The 11,442-nt window shown below is 42.0% G+C and overlaps 1 pseudogene; it reads right to left on the reverse strand.

The window, feature by feature from the left end:
- Positions 1 to 4,567: 4,567 nt before the first annotated feature.
- Positions 4,568 to 6,024, reverse strand: LOC102023956 (annotated as a pseudogene).
- Positions 6,025 to 11,442: the final 5,418 nt, after the last annotated feature.

Below are 11,442 nucleotides of genomic sequence, written 5' to 3' on the forward strand. Positions count from 1 at the left end.
TGCTGGTCTGTTTTCTAGGCTGGGGAAATGACCACAGGATGAGTGCAGGGAACCAGTGACCGTGACATGGATCTGAGCTAAAACTTCAACTCATTTGACCTCCATACCCCTTAGTGGACACCACAGGGAAAGTGATATTTTGGATAACCTGGAATTAGGATCAATTCAGAGCCAGTGTCCAGTAGTTCCTCCCAGATCCGATTATTTATTTTTTCCACCGTGCTCTACCCCTTGAGAAAGACCTCAGGTGACTGTGGGAGGGTGGAGGGAAGGCCTAAGAGTTGAAACTTCCAATCATGTACTCGAATATTTCCACAATGAGACACGCCTTTCCTCTCTTGCAGGGATTCTAGGTATTTATTCTGGCTCAAATCTGGGATTTATTGCAGATCCATAGCTCTTTTTGTATGAATACAGTTAGATTTTTGTTCATTGGCTATAGAACTCTTTTGATTATTCTTATCAGGTGAGGAATTAGTAAATCACTGCCCTTTCTTCCTTCTAGACAATGGGCCCCCCCACCCTAGGTCTGCATGATTTTGACTCGCTGGTGCTGCCTTCAATCTCTCACCCATGACAGCAACCACACTCTCCTTTCTGCTGGTGGCTGAAGGTCACCCCTTGGCCTCTACCACCTCAGAATCCAATGATTCTCATCACTTTTGTTTTCCCAAATCACTGCCTACAGTTCCTGCTGTATTATAGTCAGGGTTTACAGGGAATGTATTCAACAGAGGACACATAATTTATAGGATTATTTTCTAATATTCAGCCAGAGTCTTATGCAAAAGAGTATGGGAGATCTGTCTGCACACTAGGGATCCAGGAGTCCGGTAGAGAGCCTGCATCCGTCAGCAATGTCCCACATGAGTCCACCTGAAGACTGAGTACACATGGTGAGGAACTCTGTGGTCTTTCAGTGGTCCATGAGAGAAAATAGTGAGAGGATTTAGAAAATAAAGAAAGAGATGATAGCCAGGGTCAGGTGGAGTTACCTCTTGCCTGATGAGCAGGAGGACTGCCCAAAAACAGTAGAGCAATACCCTGGAGAGGTTGGTTAATTTCCGCCTCGCTGCCCAGCAACCAGTTAACAAGTTATAATGACTTGTTTACTCCAAGGGGCTCCCATGTTCTCAGGCTGCCTTCATCCTGCACGTGTAATTATTTTCCAGCTTCAGTGGCTCCCAACAGCAAGGTCCCCCACAACAAGTCCATCTGGAGGTCCAGCACCCAAGGAAAATGTCTCATGCAAGTTTGTATCAAGGATCTGCCCTGGGAAGGCCCAAAAGTCAGTGGTAGAAGCAAGAAAGTCTGTGCCAGCAGAATGAAGGATCTGTGCGATCAGGCTGAGGGATCTGCACTGGAACTGGGAAGCCATGCTCAAGGTAATGACCAGAGCACCCCGGAAAAGAACTCAAGCTCCTCCAAGGATGAGAAAAGCAGAGTTCATATCAGGAAAACCAGCATGACAAACTTCCCCAGGACAAACATCAGCACACTACCTGCCCCTCTAGTTCTCTTTTTATACTGTTGGCAACAATTGGTCACATGCACCATCTACAGCCAGCACCAGGCTGATTCAGTTCAGCTGGGTGCTACAAGTAGACCATTAGTTAATCCACCACAGACTGGCAGGTATGGTCTATAAATGGTGATCACAGAGCTCTTCAAGGAAGCCAGAAGCCACTCATAAACTGACTTCACTCTAGGAAGACACTCACTGATTTATTGCTCACAGTTTTGGTGAAGGTGACAAGGGTTAATGAGACGGCATTTTGGGTCCTCGCACTGTGGGTAACCAGTCTCCTATGATAAAACTCTTCTAGTAGCATTCCAGTATTCATAAGCATTTGACCTTCCCTTCTACATTACACCGAGGTATCTATGACCCTCCTACTTCCCTCCCAGTGGGCCATCACTAGTAGGTGTTTAGCCAGTCAAACTATTGGAGCGCTTTCAAACTCCTGAGCAGGAGCATTAAATACTGATGTCTGCTTAGTGGTTTCATATCTATAAATTTGGCCTGAACCAACTTACTTTGGATGCCATGACTATCTCACAATTGCAGTGTCATCTGCCATGCGTTCCCTGGATTACTCTTAGTGCAAAAAAAAAAAAAGCTGTTTGGAAATGAGGCCCTGCATTCAAATTAAATCAACCCACTATCACGACTAAAAAGGTTAAAAAAAAAAAAAAAAACTCAAGTGGTTGTTTTAGATGCAGTATGTGAATCACCCTTCATAACTCGTCTCTATGCATTGGTGGCCTGTGAGTCCTGAACAGTGTGGGAAGGGGACGGCTCAGGCTTCGAGGCTGCCCTGCTTCATCACCGGGATGGCAAAGACAACTGAGACAGGGAATAGGGCAGCCAGATAAGGAGAATAAGAAGCCCTCCTCGTGTGCATCCTGACTTCCCTCCCTCAGAAAGAAAAAGAGGGGATCGAGGTTTTGGGGTGTGTGACACTGCACTCCTAAGAGGGTGGAAGGGAAGGGAGGCCAGGCTTTTACTGGTCTCTCAGATACTGATGCCCAAATGACAACGATCCCAGGTACAGGGGGAAGTGGGTGGCATTAAGGGTTTGGCATAGGCACAATCACCCATGGTACATGGACTGACATACAGGTGGGGCCCTTTGGGCCACTTCAGGTACAAATGACCATGTTCCAGCCGCTGAGAGCACTGCAGGGATTGGTGCTGTGACACCCCACATCCCTGCTAGGGCAGGAGGCAAGGCCCACTCACCACAAAGATTCAAGCCATAACACACGGACACAAAATTACCAAGGCGGCCATAGGCACAAGCCGTGTAGTCACAACACCCACCGGACACGGACTCCAGGAGAAACAGAGTGCCAGACTGCTGGGGGCCACGTGCGTGAGACTTTAAGTCCTGACCCGCCCAACCATCGGCAAGTACCCATGACGCCCACCAATAAAGCAGGACAAGCTCAGCAAAAGTCCGCTGTTCCATGGAAAGGGAATCCATGAGTTCACATAGTGTGTTTGACAAAAATCACCACCAATGACTGGGATATGGAGGTTTACCTCAAAAGCAAGAATGACACAAATAAGCTTCAAAATTTAAAAGCACAAAGATCTTAAGTGTGTCTTTGTTAGACTTTCCCTGACTGTGATATCAAGAACTCCTCCTACATTTCTATCACAGTTCCTTCACTGCATTCTTTAATTCATAAATATTTAATTTTTTAGAGTCTATATCCCCAGAATTACAATTAGCAATTACAATTACTGTCATGGCAATGATTAAGACTAACCTGCTCTTTATTTCCAATACCTGTACAATGCCTAACTCATAGAAAATAACTAATAAGTGTTTTTCCCTTGGCCCAGTAATTCTTCTTTAATGTGATCATTTCTAGATGACTCAAAAGATTCTTTTTGATTCAGTAATTCTATTTAAGATGAATAGACTATAGCTACATTGTCTCACACCCACAAAGCATTTTAAAAGAGGACTGTGTGCCAGCAAAATATAGGACACATTTTAAACATCCACTAAAATATAGTCCTTCCATACAATGAAATACTATGAAATCATTAAAAAGAATGAGACAGACATATATGTCCTCATATAAAACATTTCCAAGATGCACTGTTAAGTGCAAAAAGCAATGTGTCAATCTTTGTGCAGAGCGTGGCATAGTTTGTTTCTTAAAATGGAAATATGCAGATGTAGCAGTATGGTTTTTACCAATATTCCCCAACTTCCTTTGGGAAAAACCTCAAGACGATGTGGTCCAGTGTTCACCATGTCACACATTGGAATGAAGGTGTCCTTCCCCATTACCTGTCCTGTCAGATTCTAGGACCCCACTGCTCACAGTTAACTCTGTGGGGCTTACCACAGAGGCTTGAGCAGAGTATTTCCCAATGAGATAATGTAGTGTGGTTAATGTTGAACTAAGGTTCCAGGGTCAGTGAGTTATCAGGCAGATATCACTAAATGAAAATGAAGGCCTTACCACAGATCTTAAGTGGAGCTCACTTTACATTGTCCCTAGAGACTGGTGAACCAGTCTCTCCATACTAACTCTCCTGTCCATGTACTACCTCCTGACCTAGTCTAATATTTCCTGTCTTTATCACTACCTCTTCCTTTGTACCTTCTCAGTTTTTCTCTCTTTCAATAGTCTAGATGGCTCCTAATCTACTTTTTGGAAGACTCTACTACCCCAGATCTTTATCTTTTCTCTATTGTTTAATGGATAAACTCTATGTCTTCTTAAATCAGGAGCTGGCTTTGAATAGTGAAAGCCAACTTTACAAAGTATGTCCACATATATACACAAAACTATAAACAGATAGCAAAAAGATTTCTTTGGGGTGGGAAATCAGGGATTGCAATAATAGGTTCACATTTTACTAACTCTACTCCTGTAATGTTTCCACTTTTTTAAACTATGTACACATATTACTTTAGAAAAAAACAAAAATTGCTAGATATCTCAAAAAGTAGCTTTTTCTGAGGAACTTGCTAACATAGTACAAAATCACAGTAAAGACGTAATACTAACTCATTGTGGTTATATAAAACTTCTACTGTAACTAGTCCCACTGTGCAACAAAAATGTCTTGCCTGTGGTCTCTCCCTTTTGTCTTTCTGTACACCATCTCTCAGAAACCGGCTAGAATCTTATTCCCTGTTTTGTCTCTCTTCCTGGTTAAAGGATGAAAGGGCTCTCTTCTCATCAGCAATGTACCTCTGGTTATCCTTACACAGCGGTACAGCCTCCATTCTGCCATGCCTGCTACCACTCATACATAGCCTGAGCATTCTAGGGAGGTGATAGCTTCACTTTATTACTCAATTTCACTTCTTTGTGGGATTCGCTTTCCAGCTTTTACATACTCTGCCACTGAAGCACCTTCACCTGGAAGCAGAGCATGGCCATAGTTTAAAGGCTTCTCATCTTGACAGGTAAACATTAGCAGTGCTTCTGGACCTGTTAAATCCATAGTATCTGCAATCTTCGACTGCGCAATCCAGATACTTTCTGGTAGCTTCCCTTCTAAAATTTTATAGCTTGTGTCACTCAGAATTTTATTCCTTTTATTCTTTTTCTTGGGTTTTGGTTTGTGTTTCTTTCCCTTCTCTTTCTTTTTGTCTTTTTTGATGCTTTTTAATCACCATCAGAGCTGGAATTAGTGTAAGAATCTGAAAAACTGTCTTTATGAGAATACTTTCTATGCTCTCTTTAAAAAGCTATTCCTTTTCTTTTTTGAACAAGTAGTCTTCTTCCTCTTTTCTTCAGAGCTGTATCCTGAGCTGCTGCCCTTCTGGTTCTTTACCTCATCTTCAATTTAGGTCTGTTTGTAGGAATCCAGCCAGGAGACTTTGGCGACAGCTCCCTTACCTCAGGACTCTCAGTTCCCCAGTCCTCTCCTCTCCTTCACCCTCTGTTGCTGACAACTCTCCCCCTTTTCTTTACTGTAGTCTTCTGCCCACGTAGGAGGCCATGGTTGTTGTCTTAGTTACTTTTCTCTTGTTGCTGAGACAAAATACCTGACACCCAAAATTAAGGAAGGAAAGGTTTAGTTATCTCACAGTTTGTGGAGGTTTCATACTTGGCTGGCTCCAAGGCAGAGTGGCACATGGCACAGGGCAACTGTTCATGGCAGTGGAAGATAGCAAAAGCAACAAGAACAAAAGAGGGGAGCAGCAGCAAGCAGCCTCTTTCCCCCCATTACATTGTATGCAAACTACCCACTCCAGGGGCACCCATAATCACACCCATAATCCCCAGCACCGGACTATGGATCAACCAAAAATCTAGAAGACTGCCCCATGACTGCATGTGTCTTTGGGGGAACACCCAGACACAAACCGTAACAGTTGTGCAGCCCTGGGGCCCACTCTCAGGCCAGCACCTACCTGGGTAAGAAGGGTAGATGCCTGCCCTGCCACATGGAGGGCCCAGGACACAGGAACCCTGAATGGTGCTTCAGTGCCCCACCTGGGGCAGTCACCACAAGCACCCAGCCTTACCAGGCCTTGTGCCCATGCAGGTGCCCTGTAAAAACCAGCTGTCATGTTTTAAGGATGCTGAAATGACCCTAGATAATTCCATGTGACATAGAGCTGAGCACCCCCTGCCAACACCCATGATAGTGAGCCAGTTTGGAAGCAGATCCTGCAGCTCCAATAAAGCTTCAGATAATTGCAAATCTAGCCAACATCCTATCTGCAGCCTTATTAGAGACCTGGGTCAGAATCAGCTACCTAACCCCTTCCTGCAACTCTAACCCACAGAAATGATGTGCAATAATAAATGACAAATGTTGTTTTAAGCCACTCAAGGGGACGGGGGAAGTTGTGAAGCGACAATAGCTAATGAATAGAGATTTTTGTACCTGGAGTTGAGTGCAGCAACAACATGGAGTGTCTTTGACTCAGTGATGGATGGAAGCCTCAGGGTGCTGAAGGAACTGTCAGAGAATTTCTTTGAGAAAGACCCAGGTGGCCTTTGAGGAGGGTGCAGGCAAGAATTCCAAAGAATTGAGGTGCTCCAGCCTAACCACAGGCCTCTTTCTCTTCCCCACACAGAGCTGAGGCTGCCCACATCATGCACATTCGGAGGAAGTGGTCTCATTTACCTTGTTTTTTACAGCTCAAGACAAGATACTGCTAAGGTCAGGGTCAGGGCTCAGGAGAACTGAGATGTGCTTGGTGCCATAGATTGACAAGCTTGAGGGGGTAAACCAATGGAAATTCATAAATCCCTAAAGCTAAGGAGATGCCATTCTCAACACCTATAGCCTTAGCAGGCAGTAAATAATGTACATCCTTAAACATGTATTGAGCACCTAGGATATGGAAATGTTTCTCCTAATGAGCCAAAGGCAAAGAAAATGTCTCCTTTCCTAAAAAAGCCAGCCAACCCAGTGGGAGCCACACAAACTATACCTGGTTATAGCACAGGGAGGTATTCTGCAGTTGAAGCTTTTAGAACACAGATGAGAGGAAACCCATTCCATCTGGGAAAGGTTGGGGAAACGTGAAAGAAAAAGTCATCAGACTGGGCCTACTCTTTCCTTGGGTGGAAAAAATAATGTAGGCAGAGAGATGAGCAGGAGCTATACCATGATATACTCTGGTGTGGGGACCAGCAAGTACACCTAGAGATTGGACCATCGGCCCCTGACTGCAAGATCAGCCCAGTGAGGAAGAAGAAAGGGAAGATGCAGGAAGCTTCACAGGGCCTGACTCTCAGGGTTGGCTCACCAAGAGATTTCTTTCTGCAACTCATTATCTAGGAAGAGAGGGAGGGAGGGAACAAGGTAGGATATACCAGATTTTATAAACTACTTTGAAAGTATGTCAATATTTTATGTAATAATAAAACAAAATTAAATGTTACAAAAAGTGAAATGCAAAAGCAAAATGTAAATGAATCTCTCTGCATATTAATTTTATCATATAAAAGCGAACACTGAAACTAGATGCTAGGTAAATTTTCCTAGTCATAACTTGGCTACAGTTTGAATTTTTGTCACTGTCACTGTTTCTGTTTCTCATCTCAGTCTGCCTGTCTATAACATACATTCATATTGGGAGTAGTTTAGGACTAACTTATGCCACTGTGGTTGTTCACATCTATTCATCTTATCTATAAGCTGATAAGCAAGCTTGGAATAGATTATGAAAATAATAGAATTATGATGTATAGGTATAAATACTAACTTTTAAACAGATTATAGGTACAATACTGCACCCAGGTTATATCTCATAATTAGATGTGTTGAAGATCTTAGACAAGCTCATAGGGATTCACGTTTTTAAAGTTTACATGTCATCTCATGGTATGACAATGTCTTAACATATGGATACAGTTCTCATTTATGAAAAAAGAGACTGTTTCTAGTGAGTTACTTCAACAAAAAACCAAAATGTTGCAATAACCATACTTGTATACACATCAATATGTTTTTATACAATTTTTTCCTGTACAGTTTGGAGCACAAATTCTTAGATTTAGAATTGCTGTGAAAATCAATACAATTTCAGCTTATCATTGCACCCAATTGCAACATTAGTTAAATACCTTTAATAAAGACCCAGCAAAAGCCAGGTGTGGTGGCGCATGCCTGTAATCCCTGCCCTCAGGAGGCTGAGCAGGAGGATAGTTGTGAGTTCGAGACCAGCCTGAGCTACAAAGTGAGCTCAAGGTCAGCCTGAACTGTATAGCAAGATGCTGTCTCAAAAAGACAAAAATAGGCACCAACCACAGCCAGGAGATACTGACTCACAAGGTTCACAAACAACTAACACCATATTTGGGCTGTCCCTGCACATTCCCTGCACTGCCTGAGGTATTAGATCCAGGCGGTCCATGAACTGCTGACACCACGGTTTGCATTTGGGCTTTGCCTGCGCCTAACCTCCGGGAGGTCACAGAAATAGGCAGTTGGCAGTCTCCAATCACTGCCAGTGCAGCCCAAGTCTGGCCTGTGAGTGCGCCCTGAGCTGCCTGGAGACACCAAATCAGGCGTTTCGTGAACTTCTGACCCTGTAGTTTGTCTCTGGACTCTGCCTGTCTGGGGACACAGGACCAAGTGGTCCGTGATCATGCCACCAGTGCAGCCTGTTTCTGGGTCATACACGTGCCCTGAGCTGCCTGGGGACACTGGATCAGATGGTCTGTGATCCAGTGACATCACGGTTCATGTCTGGAACCAGGGGGAACTAGGCACACTCCACTAACCACTGGAAGACCCCAGAGTGAGCAGCCCATCTTCACGGCCACTGAGGAGCAGGTCTAACCACCAGGAAAATGAGGGACACTAGCGACCTTTGCTGAGCTGCCAGGGAAGAAGGAGACTGGGTGCTCTGCCTCTGGCATCAAAAATGACAAGATGAAGGACTAAAATGCACTCTCAGAGCTCTACCTCACCCAGAACAAGTCCAGGAGACATCAACATAGGAGAACTTGGTAAATACACACCTGAAATTGCTGAAGTGATTGCAATGGAAGTAAAGGAACAACTCCATCAGACCATGGAAGATGTCAGATCAGAAGTAATCTCTCAGGTAAAAATGAAATGACAACAATAATGAAAAAATTGCTCAGTGCATCTGAAGAAGACATACATAAAAAGTAGATGAGCATAGGCAACTGATGGAAACATTAAATGAACAATATAGGAATGAACTAGAACACATGAAACAGATTCAAAGAGATATCCAGGAAAACAAAACTTCCACTGAAAGCTGGCAAAACTGCTTGAATGAAGCCAAAGATAAAATTTCAGATCTTGAAGACACCATGGTAGCTAGTGACCATGAAAGAAAGGATCTCTTAAAATCAACAAGGAACCAGGAAAAACCAATTCAACAGCTGCAAGATGAGGCAAAGAGAAATAGTGTAAGACTAATGGAAGTCAATGGAACAGCAGGCAGCAACACAAACAATGTAAAAAGAATATTTGCAGAAATAATAGCAGAAGATTTCCCAAGCATGGAAACAGAATCTGATATACAGGTAAATGAGGCATATAGATCTCCAACTAGTCATAAACAAAATAAAACTACACCCAGACATATAATAATCAAGATCCAAGATCTCCAGCAAAAGAACCGAATATTAAAAGCTACTAGAGAAAAGAAACAGATCACCTATAAAGGAAAGTCCATCAGAATCACGGCAGACTTCTCAACACAAACCACCCAATTGAGAAGAGCTTGGAGTGAAGTATTACAGATCCTGAGACAAAACAGCTTCCAACCAAGACTGATGTATCTTGCCAAACTATCCTTCAAATTCAATGAAGAAATAAAATATTCCCACAACAAAGAACAACTGAAGAACTTCATGAGTGTCAAACCATCCTTACAAAAAGTACTAAAAGATATTCTAGACAGAGAAAAGAATGACCACAATTTCAAGAACAACAACAGAAAGGAATCCTCAAGCAGAGCAAGCAATTAAACAGGTAGAAAAAGTAGGAAACCAACAGCAAGTAAATGCCATGACAATGATAAGCCAACACATATCAGTTATAACCATAAATGTAAATGGCCTCAATTCACCAGTCAAAGAAACAGACTGGCAGAGTGGATTGAGAAACAAAATCCAACAATATGCTGTATATAGGAAACACATTTTACTCAAAAGAAAATCCATAGACTGAAAGTCAAAGGATGGTAAACAATTCTCCATGCAACAGGAAACCAGAAAAAAGCAAATGTAGCTAGTATGTTTGCAGACAATGTAAACTTCAAACTGAGAACAATCAAAAGAGATAAAGAAGGTCATTACATACTTGCTAGGGGAAAACTGCAAGAGGAAGACATAACAATCATAAACATCTATGCACCAAATATTAGAGCACCAAACTATATAAGACAAATCTTAACAGACATGAAAAACCAAATAATTAATAACACTATTGTAATAGGGGACCTCAACACCCCTTTGACACAGAGATAGGTCAAGTAGACAAAAAATCAGCAAGGAAATATCAGGTCTGAACCAAATCTGCAAACAAATGGACTTAGTAGATGTATACAGAGTGTTCCACTCCACAACATCAGGATACACATTTTTCTTAGCTGCACATGGGACTTTCTCTAAAATAGACCACATTCTAACCCATAGAGCACTCCTACTAAATGCAAAAGTATTGAAATTATCCCATGCATATTATGACCACAGTGCAATGAAATTGGAAATTAATGACAAAAGGAACCCCCAAACTCCATAAACACTTGGAAATTAAACAACAACCTCCTGAACAACCAGTGGGTCACAGAAGAAATTTAAACATACCTACAAACAAATGAAAATGTAAATACAACTTACCAGAATCTGTGAGATGCAATGAAAGCATCCTCAGAGGGAAATTTATAGCAGTGAATTCACACCTAAGGAAAACAGAAAGACAACAAATAAATAGCGTAATGCTGCACCTCAAACTTTTAGAAAAAGAACAAGTCAAGCCCAAAATCCAAAGAAGGGAGAGGATTATGAACATCAGGGCAGAAATTAAGGCAATTGAGATGAAGAAAACACTACAAAAAATAAATGATTCAAAGAGTTGGCTCTTTGAAAGAATAAATAAAACTGATAAACCCCTAGCCAACCTTATCAATAAAATAAAGGAAAAACACTCAAATTCAAACAATAAGGAATGAGAAAGATGAAATCATTACAGATCCTACAGAAATTTGAAAGATCATTAAAACTTACTTTGAAAATCTTTATTCTGATAGGATAGAAAACTCAGAAGAAATGGACAGATTCCTAGATATGTACAAAGTACCAAAGTTGAATAAAGAAGATATAAAAATCCTGAACAACCCAATATGAATTAATGAGATTGAAAACATGATTAAAAGCTTACCAACAAAGAAAAGCCCAGGCCCTGATGGGTTCACAGCAGAATTTTACAGGAAATTCAGAAAAGATTTAATATCAACACTC

Source organism: Chinchilla lanigera, unplaced genomic scaffold, assembly GCF_000276665.1.
Source record: "Chinchilla lanigera isolate Chin_1 unplaced genomic scaffold, ChiLan1.0 scaffold00038, whole genome shotgun sequence".
Classification (NCBI taxonomy): Eukaryota; Metazoa; Chordata; class Mammalia; order Rodentia; family Chinchillidae; genus Chinchilla; species Chinchilla lanigera.